The sequence below is a fragment of the Hyperoodon ampullatus genome (assembly GCF_949752795.1).
Source record: "Hyperoodon ampullatus genome assembly, chromosome: 2".
NCBI classification, from domain to species: Eukaryota; Metazoa; Chordata; class Mammalia; order Artiodactyla; family Ziphiidae; genus Hyperoodon; species Hyperoodon ampullatus.
In genome coordinates, this window is record NC_136915.1 from 167,294,836 (window position 1) to 167,316,958 (window position 22,123).

The window sequence follows — 22,123 nt, forward strand, 5'->3', positions numbered from 1 at the left end:
GAGGGTTCCCTTGTAACTAACTCTTTGTTTTTCTCTTGCTGCCTTTAGAATCCTCTCTTTATCTTTAACTTTTGCACATGGCATTCTTTATAATGTCACTGTGGTTTCTGAACTTGGTTGAGGCCTTTAAGACAGGGTTTCTTAATCTTGACACTATTGAAATTTTGGACTGGATAATTCTTAGTTGTGGGGGGCTCTCCTGTGCATTACAGGATGTTGAGTAGTGTCCTGGCCTCTACTCACTAGATGACAGTAACATCCACCCTGTGGTTGGGACTATCAAAAATATCTCCAGACTTTTCCAATGTCCCCTAGGGAGGGTAGGGCCAAATCACTCTTGTTGAGAATCACAGTAGACCAACCATCAGTTCTTAAATGTTATGTGTCCACAATCTTTCATTCCTCAAGGGCTAATCAATTGAATAGCCTAGGCCATTCACCACACCTATTATATTAGTTTCCAGTTGCTACTATGACAAATTACTGCTGAAGAAGTGGTTTAAAACAATACAGATTTAGGGCCTCCCTGGTGGCGCAGTGGTTGAGAGTCCACCTGCCGATGCAGGGGATACGGGTTCGTGCCCCAGTCCGGGAGGATCCCATATGCTGCGGGGCAGCTGGGCCCGTGAGCCATGGCCGCTGAGCCTGCGCATCCGGAGCCTGTGCTCCGCAACGGGAGAGGCCACAACAGTGAGAGGCCCGCGTACCACAAAAAAAAAAAAAAAAAAAAAAAAAAACAATACAGATTTATTATCTTATAATTCCAAAGGCCAGAAGTCTGAACTGGGTTTCACTAGCCTAAAATCAAGGTGTCAACCATGCTGTATTTCTTCTGGAGTGTCTAGGACAGAATCTGTTCCCTTGTCTTTTCCAGCTTCTAGAGGCTATCTGAATTCATTAGCTCATGCCCCTTTCTCCATCTTCAAAGCTAGCTAGCTAGTAGCATCCTCCAACCTCTCTCTCTCTCTCTCTGACTCTCTTGTATCCCTTTTATAAGAGCCCTTGGGATTACATTGGGCCCTGGAATAATCCAGAATAAGCCCCCATTTTAAAAAATTTCAACTTAATCAAGGTTGCAAAGTCCCTTTTGTCCCATAAGGTAATATATTCACAGGTTCCAAAGATTAGAACATGGACATCTTTTGGGAGCCATTATTCTGCCTATCACACTCGTATAACTGAGAGTCAGAAAGAGTAGAAAATTCATCAGGAGATTTACAAAGAATGATTTTAACAGAAAAGAGACCATAAGTGTGTAGAATGTAGGAACAGTCCATGGTTTAGTCACAGTGCTCTGGCTCAGCCTCCCTGCTGCTGGTTTGGACACACAGAAGACTGTATGTGCGTCAACCCTCTACCATCTCTCATTTCTCCCCTTGAACAGGCTGAATTCTTAACTACTGTCAAGAAAAACCAGAGTTGGACATAAAATGGTAAAAGTAGATTTTATTTAGAAAAACGATTGCAGTAGGATAAAAGAGATCTCACTATAAACTGGGCTCATTTCCAAATAGAAGGACAAGTAGGGAGGAGCAGGGTGGGGGGGTCAGTGGATGGAAAATTACTAAGAGGAAACATCAAGGGTAAGGGGGGTCCTGGCTAAACTGACCTAACAAGATTCTTGCCAGAGGCAGAACAGGGTGATCAGACATCACCTGGGCGATGGTGGAGGATGAAGAACCTGATTAGGTATTGAGGGTGATCACATATGGAGCATGGGGGATTCCAGCTAACCTGACTTAGAAGAATTCTTGCTAAAATGCAGAGATGGACATGGAAGCTTAAAAATCAGGGCCTAGTTGAGAAGAGAGTTCTGGGGAGCCCGAGTAGAGTTTGGTCAAGGAGAGAACCTACAAAGATTTCTGTCTCTCACGTTTTTTCCCCGATTGCACTATTACTGGCCCCTAACTGAGCGTGTCCCAAACAGATTCAATGACTTCTCTTCGAAATCTGCTTCTTTTTCCTCTTCACTAGTTGTGTTAATGACCCTAACGTCCTCGTAGAGCCCAGATTTCAATCACTTCCTTTACTTCATCTCACACATCAATTACTTGCTAAGTCCTAGAGATTCCATTTCCATGAGAGTTTTAAAATTTATCCTTTCTTCCCTATGCCCACCACCGTTCTCTTATTTCAAGCCTTCAGATTCTTTTCTTGGATTATGTAATAGTCATCCTCAATGACCGCCTAACCAGTTCCCATGACTTCGGTTTCTCCTCCTTCAGTTTATCCCTCAGTGGTAACAATAGCGATTCTTACACAGCACTCTAGTTGTGTAATCTCATTAATCCTTATAACCATTCTTTGAGCAGAGTTGATCCAAGGGGCAGGCCAGAAGGGCAGAAGTGCAAAGTTGCCTATAAGGGATATCAAATTCACCAGGAACTCCTATTGAAGGTTCTGAACACAGTTCAAAGAGAGAAGACTCTTCTTAACTACAGGGTGTTGTTTGGCTGGCTGGAACATTGAAATTGCTTGGGACAGTAGAGGAAAGGCAGGGGTCTCTACCTGACTCAGTGCTCAGCCTCTCCTTTAAAAAAAGTTGAATCAATGGGCTTCCCTGGTGGCGCAGTGGTTGAGAGTCCGCCTGCCGATGCAGGGGACACGGGCTCGTGCCCCGGTCCGGGAAGATCCCACATGCCGCGGAGCGGCTAGGCCCATGAGCCATGTCCTCTGAGCCTGCGCGTCTGGAGCCTGTGCTCCGCAACGGGAGAGGCCACAACAGTGAGAGGCCCGCGTACCGCCAAAAAAAAAAAAAAAAAAAAGAAAAGTTGAATCAATATTTAAAGAATATTAGATAGAAGGGATATCACATTATTGCACACCTGAGGACCCACCTGTCTGGGCCCATTTTACAGATGAGGCAACTGAGGTTCAGGAGATTTAAATAATTTTCCCAAGATCACATAAGCAGGAGATGGCAGAATGGGAACTTTATCTTAGGACTCCAAAGTTTCATGTTCTTTTTACTCTGTGACATGGCTTCACCTGTGTTGCAACTTAATTTCTTACTCTTTTCTCTATGTCTCCAGTGTTGCAGTAAAACCAAACTCCTCAGTCTTCTTTGCTGGGCTTTGAACTTTCCTACCTTTATGTCTCTTTGTATGTGGTTTCCTCTGCCTCCTGGAACAGCTTAGAACCCATCTTCACCTTTGCAATTCCTATCCTCCTTGCAAAGCGAGCAGCAACACCATTGTTTCTAGGAAGCCATCAGAAAGATCTCCACCTGCAAGTGACAGTTTCTTCTAATGAACTAGAGCCATCCATACCTTGTTTATTGTTGTTTCCACTTTTACGTTTTATTACAGATATTTATAAGTAAGTCTTCCTCTCCCAGCAAACACATTATCTGTGAGGGCAGGTCTGTGACTAATTCATCTTGGTACCTCCCTCAGAGCCTCGCCCATAGAAGGCACCCAAAATATGTATAGCATAAAGGAACAAGTGTAAAGATGCTTCAATCAGAATTGTCTATTCCTCTCTAATTATCAAAGATTTGGCAAAATATAATGGTAAAGCCAGAGATCTGAAAGGTGGATGTAATTTTTTTTTACTTTGATTCTGTGCCTTTGTACAAATTATTTCTTCTCCATCATGTGTGGGATACTTCCCTTCCTATCCCATGTGCTTTTGCTAATTCATAGCTTCCACTTTCTTCAAGACCTGGGTCAAAGCCTAGCCATTCCTATGACATTTCTCTCCTGAGTCCAGGCCACTGTGGTTGCTCTTTTCCCAGTGGCTATGAGGCACCTGCACAGATCAACCATCGCTAAACAATCGTCCAGTCATTGATTATCATCTTCGATCATCAAACTGTTAATGAGTACTTGGCATATGAAAGGCTGTGCAGTGTGCTGTGATGGAGGTCAGAGAAGGCTTTGCAGAGGGGTGGGATTCAAACAGGGCCTTGAAGGCTGTGTTTTAATTAAAGAGGTGGAAAGGAAGGGGAAATAAAATTATGCATACTATTGAAGTTCAGTTCCTATTCTTTCTGTTACTGGCTGTGATCTTGAGAAAAATAAATTAATCTCTTTAAGAAACAGTTTCCTCATCTGTAAGATGGGATAATAAAATCTGTGTAAGGATGGTTAATGTGGAAGATCCATGCATTGGTTAGATCTCTTTTGGTTGCAAGTGATATTAATACAGTTAATTAAGATACAGTATGTAACAACATCTTCAATTGTCAGTATATGAAGCAGACAAAACTCCTTTTTCCATCACCAAATCTCTCATCTTGTGGTGTCCACCCTCTTGCTCAGGTTGGCTAAAGATGGGAGAAGTCTTCTCTTTGGTCTTCCTTCTGTAGGGGACCATGGTTAGGTGTATATATATAGTTCTAGTAACTACATATTGCTCAGTAATTGGCTGGTTTCCCAAGGCAGAGGGGAACGGAGTTGTTCCCACCTCCCCTGCACACACTTTGCTGCTTTAAGTCTATGTCTGCTTAGTGTTCCTCTTTTACGTGGAATGGGCCATCTTCCCAGCCCTTAGCCTGGGCAGCTCTCACTGCCCCAGTAAGAGGCAGCTGTGGTGTCACTCTAGGCCATTTCCTTGATCCCTGTTTGACCCCCTTAACTGGCTTTGGCTGCCTTTGTCTGAGCTTCCATGCTGCACTGGGCATCACTCTCTCATTGCAGTTATCACATTGTACTGTAAAGACCTGCCTCCCTTACCAAACTTCTCAGCCTGTCAAGACTGGCACATAGCACTCATTTACTAAATGACTGTTGAATGAATGAGTGGGCTTTCTCCATTCTCTCTCAATCTTACCTTTTTGCCTCTGCACCACCATTCCTTCTCTTTCTGCATTTTATGACTGTTTATGACTTATTAGTTATAAAACCACTTCCTGATCTGACCATCAATATTGTCCCCAGGTATTAAAAATGATGACACTAGCTCACATCTACTGAGCACTTACTCTTTGGCACTGTTTCAAGCACTTTACAGGTATAAACTTCTTTAAATGTTCCTTTGTTGCCAAACTTTTCCACTAGAGGTTAACCTTGACCTTGTGAAGGTGTTCTGTCCTGTTATAGTCTCACTATAGCACAACAAATCCTGCAGTAAGACACAAGCTGGTTAGACCTATTAGCATTAAGTATTGAAAGATATGACTAGAAAAAACAACAAAAAGAAGTACTGAACATGTGGTATCCTTATAGTGCAAAGACCCTACAGTTTTTCTCTTTAGATTTAGGTCTAAATTACTGTATTATGTTTCAGGTAATTTAAGCCAGAAGCACAAGTTGGGATGGGCTGTTGTATTTAAATTTGTTTCCCAGAGGCAGAAAGAGTTACAGAAACATAAATATCAGTGTGAGAAAAATGAGGGAGATTTTCATTGCTTTTCCAAAAAAGGTGAATTAGCAAGGAATGTAGATTTGGGAAAATTAGTCATGGGAATTCACCTCTCAGTGAGTCCTTCTTGGCTGGGAAGGAAAGTTTTCTTCTAGTTAGCTGGGAACGGTGACAAGGGTTATTTTACCAGAAGGTGGGAGAAGCTGGCAGATGAGGAGAACTTCCTGGACAGACAAGGAGGGGACAGTATAATATGGAGGGAATGGGGTTCAGTGAGCCTGGGGTTCAGAGCTTGGTGACACTGCTAACCAGGTGTCAGCTTTGGTCAAGTTACTTATCTTCCTGGAGGCTCAGTTTTCTTGTTGATATAACAATAGAGGTTAGGTTGCCAGTTTTACCAAATAAAAATACAGGATGCCTAGTTAAATTTGAATTTCAGATAAACAATTTTTTAGTACAAATATGCCCCATGAAATATTTGTGTTCCATGCAGTAAGTATGTCTCTAACATTGCATGTGACATATGTGCACTAAAATATTGTTTATTTCTGGGGTCTCTATTTTGTTCCATTGATCTCTGTGTCTGCTTTAATGCCAGTACCATACTGTTTTGAATACCATAGCTTTGTAATAATAGTTTGAAATCAGGAAGCCTGATGCCTCAGCTTTGTTCTTCTTTCTCAAGATTGCTTTGGCTATTTGAGGTCTTTGTGCTTCATACACAGCTTGGGATTGTTTTTTCTAATTCCATGAAAAATACCATTGCAATTTTGGTAGGGATTGTATTGAATCTGTAGATCACTTTGGGCAATATGGACATTTGACAATATTAATTTTTCCAATCCATGAGCATAGAATACCTTTCCATTTAATTGTGTCTTCTTCAGTTTCTTTTATCAGTGTCTTATAATTTTCAGTGTAGAGGTCTTTCACTTACTTGGTTAAATGTATTCATAGGTATTTTATTATTTTTGATACAGTTATAAATGGGATTATTTCCATAATTTCTCTTTCTGATAGTTTGTTAATAGTGTATAGAAACACAACTGATTTTTGTATATTGACTTTGTATCCTGCAACTTCACTGAATTTGTTTATTATTCTCACAGTTTTTTGTTGGAGTCTGTAGGGTTTTCTCTATATAATATCATGTCATCTGGAAAGAGTGACAGTTTTACTTCTTCCTTTCCAATTTGGATACCCTTTATTCCCTATTTTTGTTTGATTGCTCTGACTACAACTTCCAGTGCTATGTTGAATAAAAGTGACAAGAGTGGGCATTCTTGTCTTGTTTCTGATCTTAGAGAAAAAGCTTTCAGCTTTCACCATTGAATAAATACGATGTTAGCTATGGCTTGTCATATATGACCTTTATTATGTTGAGGTATATATCTACTTTGTTGATAGTTGTTATCATGAAAGGATGTCGAATTTGTCAAATGCTTTTTCTGCATCTTTTGAGATGATCTTATGATTTTTATTCTTCATTTTATGAATGGGTTGTATCATATTGATTGACTTGTGAATGTTGAACCACCCTTGCATCTCTGGAATAAATCCCATTTGGTCATGGTGTATGATCCTTTTAATGTAGTGTTGAATTTGGTTTGTTAAAATATTAATATCCCTGATCAACATAGATGCAAAAATCCTCAACAATATTTTGAATTTCACTATATATTTAACTTTACCTGTAAGATTTATACTTTCATGTATTTTCCTGTTACTAATTAGCATCCTTTTGGTTCAGCCTGAAGAAGTCCTTTTAACATTTCTTGTAAGAGTGATCTAGTGGTGATGAAAACTTTTAGATTTTACTTGTCTGGAAAACTCTCTCTCCCTCAATTCTGAAAGACAGCTTTACTGGGTAGTTTCTTCTTGGTTGGCAGTTTTTTTTCTTTCATCACATCCCATCTGGCCTGCAAAGTTTCTGCTGAAAAATATCCTGATAGTCTAATGGGAGTTTCCATGTACTTAACAAGTTGTTTTTCTCTTGCTGCTTTTAAGATTCTCTCCTTATCTTTAACTTTTGACAATTATAATGTGCCCTGATATGGGTCTCTTTGGATCTTTTTTGGAATTGTCTGGGCTTTCTAGATCTGGGTTTCTTTCCCCAGATTAGAAAAGTTTTCAGCCATTATTTCTTTAAATACATTTTCTGCCTCTCCCTCCCCTTTTTACTTTTGGGACCTCTATGATGCATAGTTGGTCGGCTTCATGGTGTCCCCTAAGTCCCTTAAGCTATCTTTACTCTTTTTCATTCTTATTTCTTCTTCTTTGGATAATTCAACTGCCTTGTTTTTGAGTTTGGTGATCCTTTCTTCTGCCTGATGTAGTCTGATGTTGAATCCCTCTATTGAATATTTCAGTTCAGTTATTCAGTATTTTTCAACTCTGTGATTTCTGTTTGGGACTTTTTAATACATTCTATCTCTTTGTCTAAATTCTCACTTTGTTCATGCACTGTTCTCTTGGCCATGATGAGCATCTATATGACATTTATTGAACTCTCTATCCAGTAAATCACTTATCTCCATTTCAATAGGTCTGTTGCTGGAGTTTTGTTCACTTGTTTGATACATAATCCTCATTTTCCTTGACTCTCTGTCTTGATGTCTGTGCATTAGATAAAACAACTACCTCTCCCCAGGTCTTGTGTAGGGGATGAACTTATTGTTCAGGCTGGTCTGAGCTCTTGGCTGTTTCTCAAACCAAGCTGCTTTCTTTGGTCTTAGTGGCTCCCAGTAGTTGGCGATATGCCAAGCCCCATTTAGATGTGGGTATTTTGTTGTTTACCCAGTGTGTAGGAGTCACTCAGCTAGTTTCTTGTTTTCTTTCAGAGGGAATTGCCCCACGTGTGTCTATAGGTTTGGTGTGTCCATGGGAGGAGGTGGGTTCTGGAGTCTGCTATGTGCCATCTTCTACCAGAACCCTTTCAAGGTCCTGCTCTCATTCCAGCTCCTGCATGAAAACAGTGGCAGCCCACAGTGGCAAAGTCTCAGTGCATCACTATGTCTTTAGTTTTATTCCATTGTTCTGAGCACACTGCTTTCAGAATGAGGTACTTAAGCAATATTTTCCCCTCAGCAGAGGCACAGCCCAGCAAGGGGCTCCCATGAAGGCCTTTAAATGACAATATGCCTTACAGGGAGCCCTTGGTGAAAGTTCCTGACTCTAATTTAGGGGAAGGTAAATTATAAGCAAAGTCTGGGAACAAGATTTAGCATTACATGATGTTAATTGGGAGGGGGGGGGAGAATTAGTAAATTATATCATTATTCAATTACTTGGGAGATTTTCTTTAAAAGTTTGTTCCTCAGGGTATTGTCGAAGGAAAAAGTATTCCGTGACACTTGTTAAAGATGGTAAGGCAGAATTTATTAAGTACAATTGTGATAGGTATAGGGAACCACTGCAATGGGATGTTACAGTCGGGGAGAGACGTTGGGCTCAACTCCAAATACAGCATGGGCAAGTGGTATTTATAGCCAAGAAGCAGATGGGGGTCAGTGGATAGAAAATTACTAAGAGGAAACACCAGGGGTAAGGAGGAATCTGGCTAAATTGACCAATAGGAGTCTAGTTGAAGGCAGGCCAGGGTGATCAGACATTACCTCAGAATGTTGGAGGATGAGGAACCTGATCAGCTATTGATGGTGATCAGATGTCCAGGGTGAGGGTTTCTGGTTAAACAGACTTAGCAGGGTTCTTGCTAAAATGAGATTTTACAAGGACATGTACAGATGGTCCTAGAAGAGTTCAGGAGCCTGACTAAACTTTTGAATGTTTGTCAGTATCATTTAAAAAATATATTTAGTGTATGCTAGTTAGATTGATATGTTTGTAGTTTCAAGTATTTTTTGTTTGTTTCATTTTTAAATGGACGGAAAGCATATTTAGCTTTCTTAAGGAAATTTAGCATCTTATGGAAATTCCATGGTCATATTAAACCTGATAGTAGGCTCTTCTGACAAGGAAAAAAAGGACTTTACCGCCACCTGCTGGCCATATCCTCTTACTGCGACATACCTAAGAGCAGCCCTAGGGGAAAGTCAGTGTTTGAACTTTGCCAAATCCAGAGGACACTAGGCTGTGTCATGACAGTAAGAACCATGAACAACTGTGTCTTTTACCCCAGTTCCCTCTCTCCCAAGACTTGAGGTTGAGAATTAGCAGCTGACTAAGGGAGGTGAAGAAGCAAAGCAGGGAAAATGGTGACATCCATGCCCTCCTCCTCTGTACAGTGGGTTTCCAAGACTGAAGGGAAAAGCCAGAGAGGGAAGCTTTGCATCGATTGGGATGCTGATTGTTACGTTGGACTGGTCTTTTAAAGGTCAAGACAAAGGGCATCTTTGTGTTATGCCTAAGAGTGGCTAGAAAATCCATGGTATTGTTCAGCTTTTATCCAAACGGCAGGGAAAACACAAATCCAGATAGTGGAGCTGAAAGGACAGAGGAAAAAGGAAAAGAAAAAAGCTTTTTACTTGCATTGTGTTGCATGCAGCTCATTCAATAAACACATTTCCAATGCATAGATGTATCATGAGGGAAAAACCAGTGGGAAAGGAATCATAAGGATGCTGCCAATGAACAGGCCAACTGAATTGTTTGGATCCAGCTTTTCATCGTAAATATGAACAAACTGAAGTTAAAATCAGGGGAGGCTTGAGTCCAGGGTAATGTTATCAGTGGAGTCAGAAATCTATTTTTTTAAAAATTAATTTGTTTTATTTATTTATTTTTGGCTGCATTGGGTCTTCGTTGCTGTGCGTGGGCTTTCTCTAGCTGCGGTGAGCGGGGGCTACTCTTTGTTGCGGTGCACAGGCTTCTCATTGCGGTGGCTTCTCTTGTTGCGGAGCACGGGCTCTAGGCGCACAGGCTTCAGTAGTTGTGGCACGTGGGCTCAGTAGTTGTGGCTCGCGGGCTCCAGAGTGCAGGCTCAGTAGTTGTGGTGCACGGGCTTAGTTGCTCTGCGGCATGTGGGATCTTCCCAGACCAGGGCTGGAACCCGTGTCCCTTGTATTGGCAGGTGGATTCTTAACCACTGCGCCACCAGGGAAGCCCCAGAAATCTATTTTTAAAAAACCTTTAAAAATCCTTCAGTCCATTATAGCGGAGATGTGAGCGGAGTCTATTCCTGGCCTGACCCTGACCTGACCCTGACCTGGAGCTGTTTCCTTTTGTTCTCTCTTCCTGTCCCCTTGGGTCTTTTGCAGGCACTGCAGGGAGGTGTGGAAGCTAGTTCAATCAGTGTCCCTTCCCCAGCATTCATCCTCCTCTCTTTTCTATGAACTTTCTGTCTTCTGCCTCTATAGCTGCAAATAATGCCTAGTCTTTGAATACTGCCTGGCAGTTGGCCCAGGCTTTCACACACACTAACTCAGTGACCCTTTCCCACTTCCTAGGGAGGCATTAATATCTCTGTTCACATGGGAGGGCCCTGAGAGCAGGGCTGACTTGCCTTATGGCACACCTGGAAGTGGCAGGGCCAAGTGGAAACCTGGGTCTTTGGTTTATGTTCAGGCCTCTCTCCATTATATTTGCTGCCCTAGCCTCTCTGCCTTCAATTTCTGGCTTCCCGTTTTGGACTATGACGATTTTCTTGACTCTTTTCTTTCCTTTTTGTCGAGTGTGAAAGTTTTCAAGACGCCCACGAGTGGAAAATGCACTCCCCTCAGCCAAATTAAACTTTGCCAGATTCCTAACAGCTGTGTGCATTGAAATGACTAATGAAAGAGCCCTCTGCTAGCCTGTGGAACTTTCACACAGGGCATTGTCGCTGCCGCTCACCAGGACCCAACCCTGAGTATTTACATACTGGATGTCACCCTAAAAGCCCCCGACCAGGGGATTTCCGGGATGTAATAAGTAAGAACGCTGCTCTGGGCTTTGGAAGGTGCACTCTCTGAGCACCCATCGTGCAGGGATGGGGGTAGCATTTCAGACCCTACCCCTGCCCCCTTGCCAAGGGTCCTTCTCCTGGGCAGATGTCCAGATTCAGTCATAGATCCATCGGTGCCAAGGTACTGCCTGCCACTATGGATTGAGATGCTGGGAATACCTAGATGAGGAAGTCAGGGCCCCTGCACCCCTGGAGCTTGATACCTGGTTAAGGCAATGGACATGAACGCTTGGATAATTTCACCTGGTAGCATAGGTATAGAGGGGGTGTTCTGGGAGCTCAGAAGAGGGGCACCTAACTTGGGGGTCATCAGGGAAGGCTTTCTGTAGCTCGTATTGACTGAGCAGAGTCTTTAACATTTTTGTAAAGAAGTTTTTCTTTTTTAATCTAGTTACAACGGTAATACATCTCATTGCAAATAACAAACCTTACAGAAATAAATAGGTTCCTTTTGAAAAAATTCAGGGTGTGAAGAGGAAGAAAGAAAACTAGATTAGTAGGATTTCTACTCAGTTAGAGCATGTGGCTTTCTTCCTGAAAAGGAATTGTGCGTGTGTAAAGGGTTGGAGTAGGGAGTAGTGCCCAAAAGAGGGAGGTGAAGACTCTAGGGGAGACCTTGTCCCTGTGGCCCCAAGCTCTTTGCGATGATGCCAGCCTGGGTGAGAAATCAGTAGGCCCCTTACTGGGGACCCACCCACTATGGGACTCTGGTTTTTCCAACCTCATTTTCCAAGTTTTGGTCTTAGCTATTGCTATCTTATAACTTCAGAGTCTCATCTCTGCCTGCTCCTCCAAGTGGTTTATCAAGGTGTTTTCCTAAATGAAATCGATCTCCTCCTCCGAAGAACTATAGGACCATGTTTAAGATGTTAACAGTATTTAACCAGCTACAATGCCAGTAAGAGCTCACATTTATTGAAGATTTTCTTTGCGCCAGCTCTGTGCTTCACAACAAACTTATGAACCTGGTGTTTTATTATTCCCATTTTACAGATGAGGCAATCAAAGTTATTACTTCCTCAATCTCCATAGCTAATAGTTGGCAGAGCCTGGACTCAAAGCCAGGTCTCTGTGACTCCTGAGTCCATGTTCATGAACATGATACTCTGCTGCCTTATTTCTCAAACACGTTTGGCTACAGAAGTGTTTTTTAACTGTCTGCCCCTCATCTCTCAGCACTATTATTACCATCCCATGGATCACCATTTGGGAAATGCTAACCCAGGAAACTACTTTGCCTTGTCTGTAAAATAGAGATAACAATGCAATCTCAGTGTTGTGATGATTAAAGAGGTTTCAGGAAATGGCTGCTGGGAATACTCACCTTCCACCAGGAATGTGTGTGTTTTAAAAATAGCAGTCATAATGTCCTGGATGAAATGACACAGTGTTTTGGCTGGGATGACAATGAAGATGTTGGTTACTAGGCCTGGAGACCCTCGGGCCCTGGAGGACAGGCTCTTGCATGCTGCCCCCGTCCCCCAAGGTCCCTATGGTCTCCTTCCCTCCCCTGCCCACAGGTTCTCTCCCCCATCCCCCTGCGCTGCTTGTCTTTGTTCCACAAATAGTGATTCAGTTACCTGCCACTGGGGCTGAGGCCTCTCTCTGAAGCGCGCTGCTGCCCCGGAACCCCTCTTCTGCAAAGTTTGCTGTGTCCTGAGCCCCAGCTGCAGGCCAGGCCCCTGTCACAAACTAGTCAGACCACCCACAGCATGGCCTCTGCCACCTGCCCAACAGCTAGGCCTATGTCTGCCCAGAGAGCTATGCTGCCACTTTCCCATCACCCACCACGTCCCGGAGAGAGCTCACCACATTTGGAGATAAGGACCAACCTAGAAGATGCCTGAGTTGGCTACACCCCCTGGATGTTGATTTGGGCAGCTGACTAACCCCCAGAGGGGCCACTCTTTCAGCCTGGTTAGTTCTCTACCTGCTCCCAGGGTCCCCTCCACCCCCATCAGACTGCTCTGGGCACGTGTGCCTGGCATCAAATCCTGACATTCCTTCTCTCCTATGCGTCCGTTTTACACAAGTCATTTTTCTTTCAAATTTTCATCAGGCCTGCAGATGTGCACATTTGGAAAAAGCCTACTGAAAACTAAGTAAACAAAAACACGCACTCTGCCCAGCTCCTTAATTCTACCTGGAAAAAGCATTTGCATTCTTTTCAATAAATATCAAGCATTACTAAAAAAGACAAAAGATCCTTTTACATAGTTCTCTCCTTACACCTGTGAAGGAGCTGTTACTCTCATTTCACACATGGAGAGGATCAGAGAGGTTCAATGTCATACAACTAAAAGTAGCCAAGCCAGGGCCAGAGCAATCACCCAGTGTTTGTCCATCTGCCAAATGCTGCCTCTTAGGCCTGGGGCTCTCAGGCCCAGCCCAGGGCCCTGGGGACCATCAAGGTTGGGGCCCTTTGCTTCTGGAGTGGCCCAAAGCGGCAGTGTAAGGTGGTTCCCCTTGATTTTGACATGTGTGCGAGGCTCCCGTGTTTCACCCCCTTTGTCCTCCACTTTTCGGTTCCAAGTTGATCCTACCTGCTGCTCTTCATAGGCATCAAGGTGCTTTTGACTTTTCTCTGTAGCTGGTCCCCCGGGGTTCTTTGCTGTCACTCAACTACCCACCCCATCACTCACCTCTTGACAAAGCACCAGTTGGGCCACATGCTAAGTGCTGTGGTGATATGTAAAGAGAAATGTGAAATGTGAGTCTTGCCCCTAACAAACTGTTGAAGAAAAATTATTCTGAGATTTAAGACAGCAAGGAAGACTTTATTTAAGTTTATTGCAGTAGTGAGAGAGATTGAACTCGACTTTTAATACAACAGTGGGGACTCACTGCCAAAGGGCAGGTGAGGGAACCGGATGGAAAATTATTAAGAGAAACTTGGTTAAGTGCCAAGGGTGGAGGAGCTTGATTGGATATCAAAGGTGAGCCGATTCTTGATTGACTGGCTTACTGGGTTCTTTGCTAAAACTGGGCTCAGCAGGCCAAGGGAGGCCTGGTGAAGTGGGTGTGAAGGAGGCTGGCTAAAGTTGGCTCAGGGAGAGAGTTTTTGTCAGCGTTCACCAAGTAGTGTGAGTCAGGGCCCGAACATTGGACCCAGAATGATGAGATTCAGGGATGAACAGTGTGCCAGCCGTGGACACAGCTGGAGCTCGGAGAGGCGGCTGTGGGTGAGTTTGGGCTATTCCAGTCACTGACTTCAGGGCTGATGATTGGACAGTCACACTGACTTCATCCCATGTTCGTTCATTTCTTACTACTCTGTGACAACCACATACTCTTTGTCTGGTGCTTTGCAAGCTTGTGTTTCTAGGGTTTGATACTTTCTACCACAAGTGAGGGCGGAAAGTACAAAGGCTTTATTTAGACCTTGGACAAGGATTTTAACCTCATGTTTCTCTTCTGCAGTATTGAGACAGTACCTGTAATAGACTGAGTCGTGTCTCCCAAAATTCATATATTGAAACCCTAAGCCCCAACGTGACTCTGTTTGGAGATACGGCCTGTAAGAGGTAATAGGTTAAATGAGGTCCTAAGGGTGGAACCCTAATCCAATAGGACTGGCGTCCTTCTAGGAAGAAGAAGGGACACCACAGATCTCTCTCTTTCCTCTCTCTCTCTCTCTCCATGCATGCAACAGAGGAAAGACCATGTGAGGATACAGTGGGAAGGTGGCTGGCTATAAGCCAGGAAGAGAGATTTCACTAGAAACTGAATTGTCCAGCACCTTGATCTTGGACTTCTTGCCTCTGGAACGGTGAGAAAATAAATTTCTTTTGTCTAAGCCACCTAGTATCTGGTATTTTATGGCAGCCCTAGCCATAAAATACCATCTCATGGGTCTATTACGAGAACCAAACATAATGCAAGTGGAGGCCCTAACAGCCATCTACACTTATTAGTTAGCTTGTTCCCTTTCCTCCTGTCATGTGATTTGCGGGCTGGTAAAAGGCCTGTTTGCCACCAAACATCTTCCTTGTGACCGAATGATGGCCCGGGTAACTCATACAGTAGAATCACTTCTTTGGATTCAGGCTTTGTTTCTCCATGTTGCAAGTAACAGAACCTTCCAACAGAACCTTAGTATAAATTAAGGGGAGAATTTTCTGGAACTATACTGTTATCAATTACGGTTCCTGGTTTTAAACAGCATAAACTAACTCTGGTTGATTTAGGCCACAAAGGAACTATTAAAAGGATGCTGAATCAGGTATAGGATTGCCAGGAAGGCTGGAGACCCAAGTGTGGGCCCTCAGTGGGCAAAGGGCCCAATATCACACTGTAGAATGGTGTGTGAGGACCGCAGGGCTACACGGCTGAGCACCGGCCGCTGTCGCTCACTCCTCTGACACCCCGAGCACCGGACTGGACTGCATCAACACTGGTGGACCATGCTCCAGAATGAATGTGTCATGTGGTCCCTGCAGTTCAGGAGCAGTGCTCTCCTTGGCAGAGCCTACATCAACCACCTGCATTCTAGCTGCAAGAAAGGCTGGGAATGTGAGCATTTGGCACTTTCTGCATTGACAATGGGAGGTGGCCCTGCCTCCCACCAAGATTCATAATGTGGGGAACTTCCCCAAACAACAAAAGGAGGTTCAAAGTGCCAGATGGCCAAAAAGAATGAAAAGTTCCCCACAGACACAGGGGAATCTTACAGAGCCCCAAAATAAGAAGTGCAGCTTCACTTGCAGGACCGAGAACCAGGAATTGGAAAGTTAGGAGCCAGGTTACTCTGGGTGTATCTCTCTGTACTCTTTCTGTCTCTCTCCCTCTCCTTGAAGACTGGGTTTCTCCAATCCACTTGCTCATGGTGAGGGCAACCTCCATCCTGACTGTTGGAAATTAGTTGCCTCTCTCCCTTAGAAGATCTGTTTCCTTATCTTCCAGAAACACCTCCAAATTTCCTCCTTTGTCCATTCTTGGTCTGGGTGGGCTCCACCCCCAGCCCTAGGGATGAACCATATTGACCCAGGCCCAAGCCAGTCATTATACTCTATGGCCACAGTGATTGATCTAGGAGTAAGCATGTGATCGAAGACAGCCTGGCACTTCTATAAAAATTGAACTATAACTTACATGCTATAAGTGTGCAAATCTTAAGTGTATAGCTCAATGAATTTTATATATTTATACATACATGGAACCATTACCAAGATGGAGCTGTAGAATATTTCCAGCAGCCCAGAATGCTCCCTTACAGCCACTGTCTGTCAATGCACCATCCAAAGATAATCACTATTCTGACTTATATTACCATAGATAGAAGTTTTACTTTTATTGAACTCAACTTACGTGGAATCATATAGTGTTTAATCTTTGGTATCTGGCTTCTTTGATCAAGATTACATGTGTGAAATTCGTCCTTGTTTTTTATATAGTATTTGTTCATTCTTTTTCACACCTGTAGGGTATTCTATTAGATGAATCATACCACAATTTATTTATCCATTCTACCATTGATGGACATTTGAGTTGTTTCTGGTTTGGAGCTATTAAATAATGTTGCTATGTACTTTATTGTATGTACCTTGGTGGATATAAGCACTCATTTCTTTGGGTATGTATCAGGAGTAGAATTTCTGGGTCATAAAAAAAAATGCATATCTTTAGTAGGTATTACCAAATAGTTTTCCCAGGTGATTGTACCAATTTATACATCTACCAATAGTATATGAGACTTACAGTTGCTCTACCTACTTGCCTACTTATTATTTTCAGCCTTATAAATTGTAGCTATTTTGAATGGGTATCACAATATCACACTGTAGTTTTTTTTTTTTTTTTTTTTTTTTTGCGGTATGTGGGCCTCTCACTGTTGTGGCCTCTCCTGTTGCGGAGCACAGGCTCCGGACGCGCAGGCTTAGCGGCCATAGCTCACAGGCCCTGCGGCATGTGGGATCCTCCCAGACCAGGGCATGAACCCATGTCCCCTGCATCAGCAGGCAGACTCTCAACCACTGCACTACCAGGGAAGCCCCCACAACTGTAGTTTTAATTTGTATTTTTGTGTGACTAATAGTGCTGAACACTTTCATATACTCATTGGCCTTTGGATAGCCTGTTTTGACAAATGGCTGTTTAAGCTTTTGCCCATTTCTAAAAAACACTGAGTTGTTGGTTCTTTATCATTGATTTCCAGCAATTCTTTATATATTCTGGATATGAGTCCAGATACAAGTGTTTGCTTCATACATATATTGCAAATACATTCACCTAGCCCGTGGTTAACATTTTTACTTCTTTAATGATGTCTTTTTAGAAACGTAAGTTCAATTTATTAATCTTTTCTATGGTTAATGTTTGTTAATATTTGCTCACTCAGGGACCATGAACCAGTTAGCAACTTTTGAGGGAGGTAGAGATAAATGGTTCCTTCTTTTTGTTGAATTTGAGGTTGTGAGGAGCTGAGGCTGAGTCAGAAATGGAGGCAGGAAGCAGAAAGACTTGCAGGGCTGGCCTTGAGCGGGGGCAGTGTCAGAACTAGGCCAGTCTGAGTCTCCCAGGAACTGTCCACTGTGGTTGTGGCTGAAATCAAGAAGCAGGCTGAGAGGATGTGGCAGGGCAATTGATCTCTGAAAAGGTTCATTTAACTATTCTTCAATAAAGTATGTACCGAATGTATATTCTGCAATGTGACACTCTCATGGGGCTTATATTCTGGAGGATTTTAGAAATTATATAAAACATTTTCTTATGGTACAGATTAGAGAACCCAGGTGAGGACGTTATAAATAATTTGTCATCATAGCTAGGGTACAACCACCGCTAAACCAGAGCCACAGCTGAAACCCAGGTCTCCTGGATTAAACCCTCCCCCAGCTCCTCCCCCAACACCTGTCTGGCAAATATATATTGCCTGAGAGGTGATGATAATGAATGGCATGCCCTTTGTCTCAGACTTAACGTAGACTAAGCCTATCTCAAGTGGGTGGAGGTTTTCCTCTCTTCCTTTTACCCTGGGCAAATGGAAAGTGAGATCTCCTCTGGTCTGCAGTGGCGGAGACTTCAGGAAGCCCACACAAGTCAAGGGGCCAAAGCAAACCAGTGTCAGCAGGGGGAAATCAGAGGGACTTCCCCCAAGTCCTTCCTGTCAAAGAAAGAAGCGTTAGAGACCTTCATGATGGAAAAAACGACATCTCAAGGACTATTCCAGACTGGGTAAGTGTCACCTTAGTGGGGCTGCTACCCCTTGGGTTTTACTCCAGGACAATGGGGTTCATCCTTCAGCTCCAGGAATCTGGGATTTAAAGCAGGATTTCACAGCTTCAAGCAATCTGAGGCTAATGCTCGCTTCCAAGGAGCATGAGGGTCTTCTCATTGGCAGCAGGTGGGAAGTGATGGGCATTTGGATGCCTTGGTATTCATGGATGAATTGGAGGCCAGTGACATGGTGAGCCAGTGACTCTATGAGGTGTCTTCTGACATCTTCTGCCCCTGCCTCTAACTTTCCCCACACAGACTGGAAGAACCAGCACTACAAGGACTCACTTAGACATGCTCATAACTGTGAAAGCATCACTAGGGTCTTTACGCTGACCATGTCCCTTCACAACAAACATCTTTTGAATGTTCCTTCACATTATTAGAGGACGGCAGCACATTTTGGCAATGGTTCCTAAATTCAGCTGTGTGGACTGGTGTCAGGCTGTGTAAGAATCTCCCTTGTAGGCCTTGGCTTGGGCCCAGGAGTTTGTGATTTTTAACAAGCCCTCCAAGTGATTATGATAAATAGATGATTCTGAAACTCATTTTGCTATTTGGAGTTTGGGCTCTGACGGACCTGCATTTCGATTCCGGCTCTGTTTTACCACTTAAGAATTGAATTTTCTTGCACACAAATAGCCTCTTGAGCCCTTAGTTTTCTTGTCTGTAAAGTGGGGGGTAATAGTAACACCTACCTCGACAGTGTTGTTATGGAGTGAGTGAGATAACGTGGAGCTCCAGCATGTAAAGTTGAAGTACAAGACTGGCCACTCAGTAAGTCATAATAATATTCCCTGCTATTGTTATTTATTATTATTATCATTATTATTCTGCCTGTGTATCTCTTTCACCTCTTCTCTCCATTCTTGTGGCTTCTTTTTATGTCCTCACTACCTATGAACATTGCTTAGTTATATAAGATCACTCAGACTAAATTTTACTTAATACAAGAAGAACAAAGTACATGTAGTTATTTTGATTTATAGATGAGGAAAGAGGTACAAAGAAGTTAAGTAACTCGTCCCAAATCACATAACTTGTTGGTGCCAGAGCCTAGGTCTAACGCAGGACTGTGGGATTCTATACACATGAAGGGCAAAGTTGAGAGAAATACAGTCATCCCTTCGTATCTGCTGGGCATTTAATCCTTGGATGCTCACGTCCTTTACAGTCGGCCCTCTGGTTCTGTGGATTCTGTTGATCCATCTGTGGATTCAGTCAACTGAGGATGGAGTATTTTTACCGCAGTGGGAGGAGACACCATCTATTCACACCGTTCTCGAAGGCTTCATTATTATATGTTTTGAGTATTTGTGTAATTGTAAAGTAGCTCAATGGATTTATTGGTGTACTTAAAGTTTTACCAGCTGACCCCTTCCCCACAAAGGCGAAGCAAATGGATGAAATAAATGAGGGCTGGTCTCCAACACCTGGCTGACCAGGTGAGGCTGCTGACCAGCAGCACTGGCCCAACCACGTTAGAAAGCTAAATTGTCCTCAAACCCATTCGGAACCTGTGTTTCAATAAGGTTCCCAGGTAAAATCTGAGAAGTCCTAAGAGGAGGCAAAACTGTTTGTTGTGTGTGGTAAAGAGCCTGATGTAGGCAGCAGGGGTCCACTGTGCTTGCACAGTTGTGGTATTTTCCTGACTGAGGGAGTTGGAATTCTAGGTGAAAATTACTCACCCTCGGTGAGGGGGTAAGGGCTGCTACACTTCCCCCTCAGGGTGTGCACTGGAAGTTCATCCCTGCTACATCCATCATCCAAGAGTAGATGGGCTCCTGTATTTATTTATTTATTTTTAGTTTTTTTTTTTTTTGCGGTACGTGGGCCCCTCACTGCTGCGGCCTCTCCCATTGCGGAGCACAGGCTCCGGACGCGCAGGCTCAGCAGCCAGGGCTCACGGGCCCAGCCGCTCCGTGGCATTTGGGATCCTCCCGGACCAGGGCACGAACCCGTGTCCCCTGCATCGGCAGGCGGACTCCCAATGCGCCACCAGGGAAGCCCCCTGTATTTATTTTTACGCACATCCTTTGGAGTCCTGCCACCGTCATTGCTTAGATACCAGCACCACGTGGGCTCACTTAGGCTCATAACTGTCACAGCATAATGGGGGTCTCCCCATTGACCAAGTCCCTCTCCAATAAACATGTTTGAATGTTGCCTCACATTGTTGGAGGAAAGCAGTAACAGTGGGTAGTAAAATTGGATCTTGATATCCATCTTCCACTTTTGCATGAGAAGATGACATGGACAACTGGTGAGTGTATTTTTTGACTATTCTTGGCCCCAGCGGCCTTCTCCCTTGAATTTTTGTTTAACCACCAATTTAGAGCTTCTTAGGTTAGTTTTATGGTTCATTGTTGATTTGTGAGTGTTAGATATGCAACTCTGACAAAATTGTCATCATCTGGAGTATATGATGGATTATGGATTTTTTAAAAATTAAGGATTATATCTTTTTTCATTTAAATTAAAATTTATTGAAGTATAACACACATAAAGAAAAGAGCAGAAATCTTAAGTGTACAGGGTGAGGGGATACATAAAGGATATACAGCCAGCACCCAGATCAGGAAACAATACTAGAACTGCAGAAACTCCTCACCACTTTCTTCTATCACTATTTCCCCATTATCCTCCCACCAGGGTAACCAAAGTCCTCACTTCTCATACTGTAGATTAGTTTTGCATGTGGGAGCCATATTTTTATATCAGAAAAAAATACTTGATTTAAAATATTATAAATCAGTAAAAGCAAATGTTGTTCAGGGAATACACAATAGTTCAGTTACAAATTCTGTAGTCCTTGGCTTTACCTGTAAATGTTGGAAGATTTTTAATTTAATTTTGTCTTCTTATTTTGAAATAATTTCAGACTCAAAGAAAAGTTGCAAGAATAGTGTAATAACCTTTGTTCCCAAACCACTGCAGGGGACATTGCTGGCATCATTACCCTGTCACCCACCCCCCGCCAGTATTTTAGTGTGTCCCTCACAGGTACATCCTACTACGTAACAGTAGTACAACCATCAAAATCAGGAAAATAACACTGATACATTATTACCATATAATCTGCAGACACAGTAGGTTTCACCCACAAGTCCAGGATTGTATATTGCATTTAGTTGTCACCTCTCTTTAGTCTTCTTCAAAGTAAGGGAGTTTCTCAATCTTCCCTCAATTTTCAGGGCCCTCACAGTTTATTATATTGCAGGGCGGATATTTCTGTGGAATGTACCTCAATTTGAATTTGTCTGATATTGCCTCATAATTAGATTTAGGTCACACTTTAAAAAATTTTATTTTTGGCAAGAGCATCACAGCAGTGATTGTCTTCTCACTGCCTCCAATAGGTGGTGCACGATTCTAATTTGTTTTATCAGTGGTGATGTTCACTTTGATCAGGTTTCCTCATTGTAAAAGTATTCTTTTCCCCTTTATAATTAGTATTTTGTAGGAGGTACTTTCTTACTATTTGAATATCTCATTCTGCATCAAATGTTCACCCATCCATTTTAGAATCCATTGATTATTCTTGTCTGAATCAATATTATGATGATGATTGCCAGATCGTGATTTTCTTCTTTTTTTAAATGTATTTATTGATCCATCTATTTATTTATTTATGGCTGTGTTGGGTCTTCGTTGCTGCACACGGGCTTTCTCTAGTTGCGGCAAGCAGGGGCTACTCTTCAT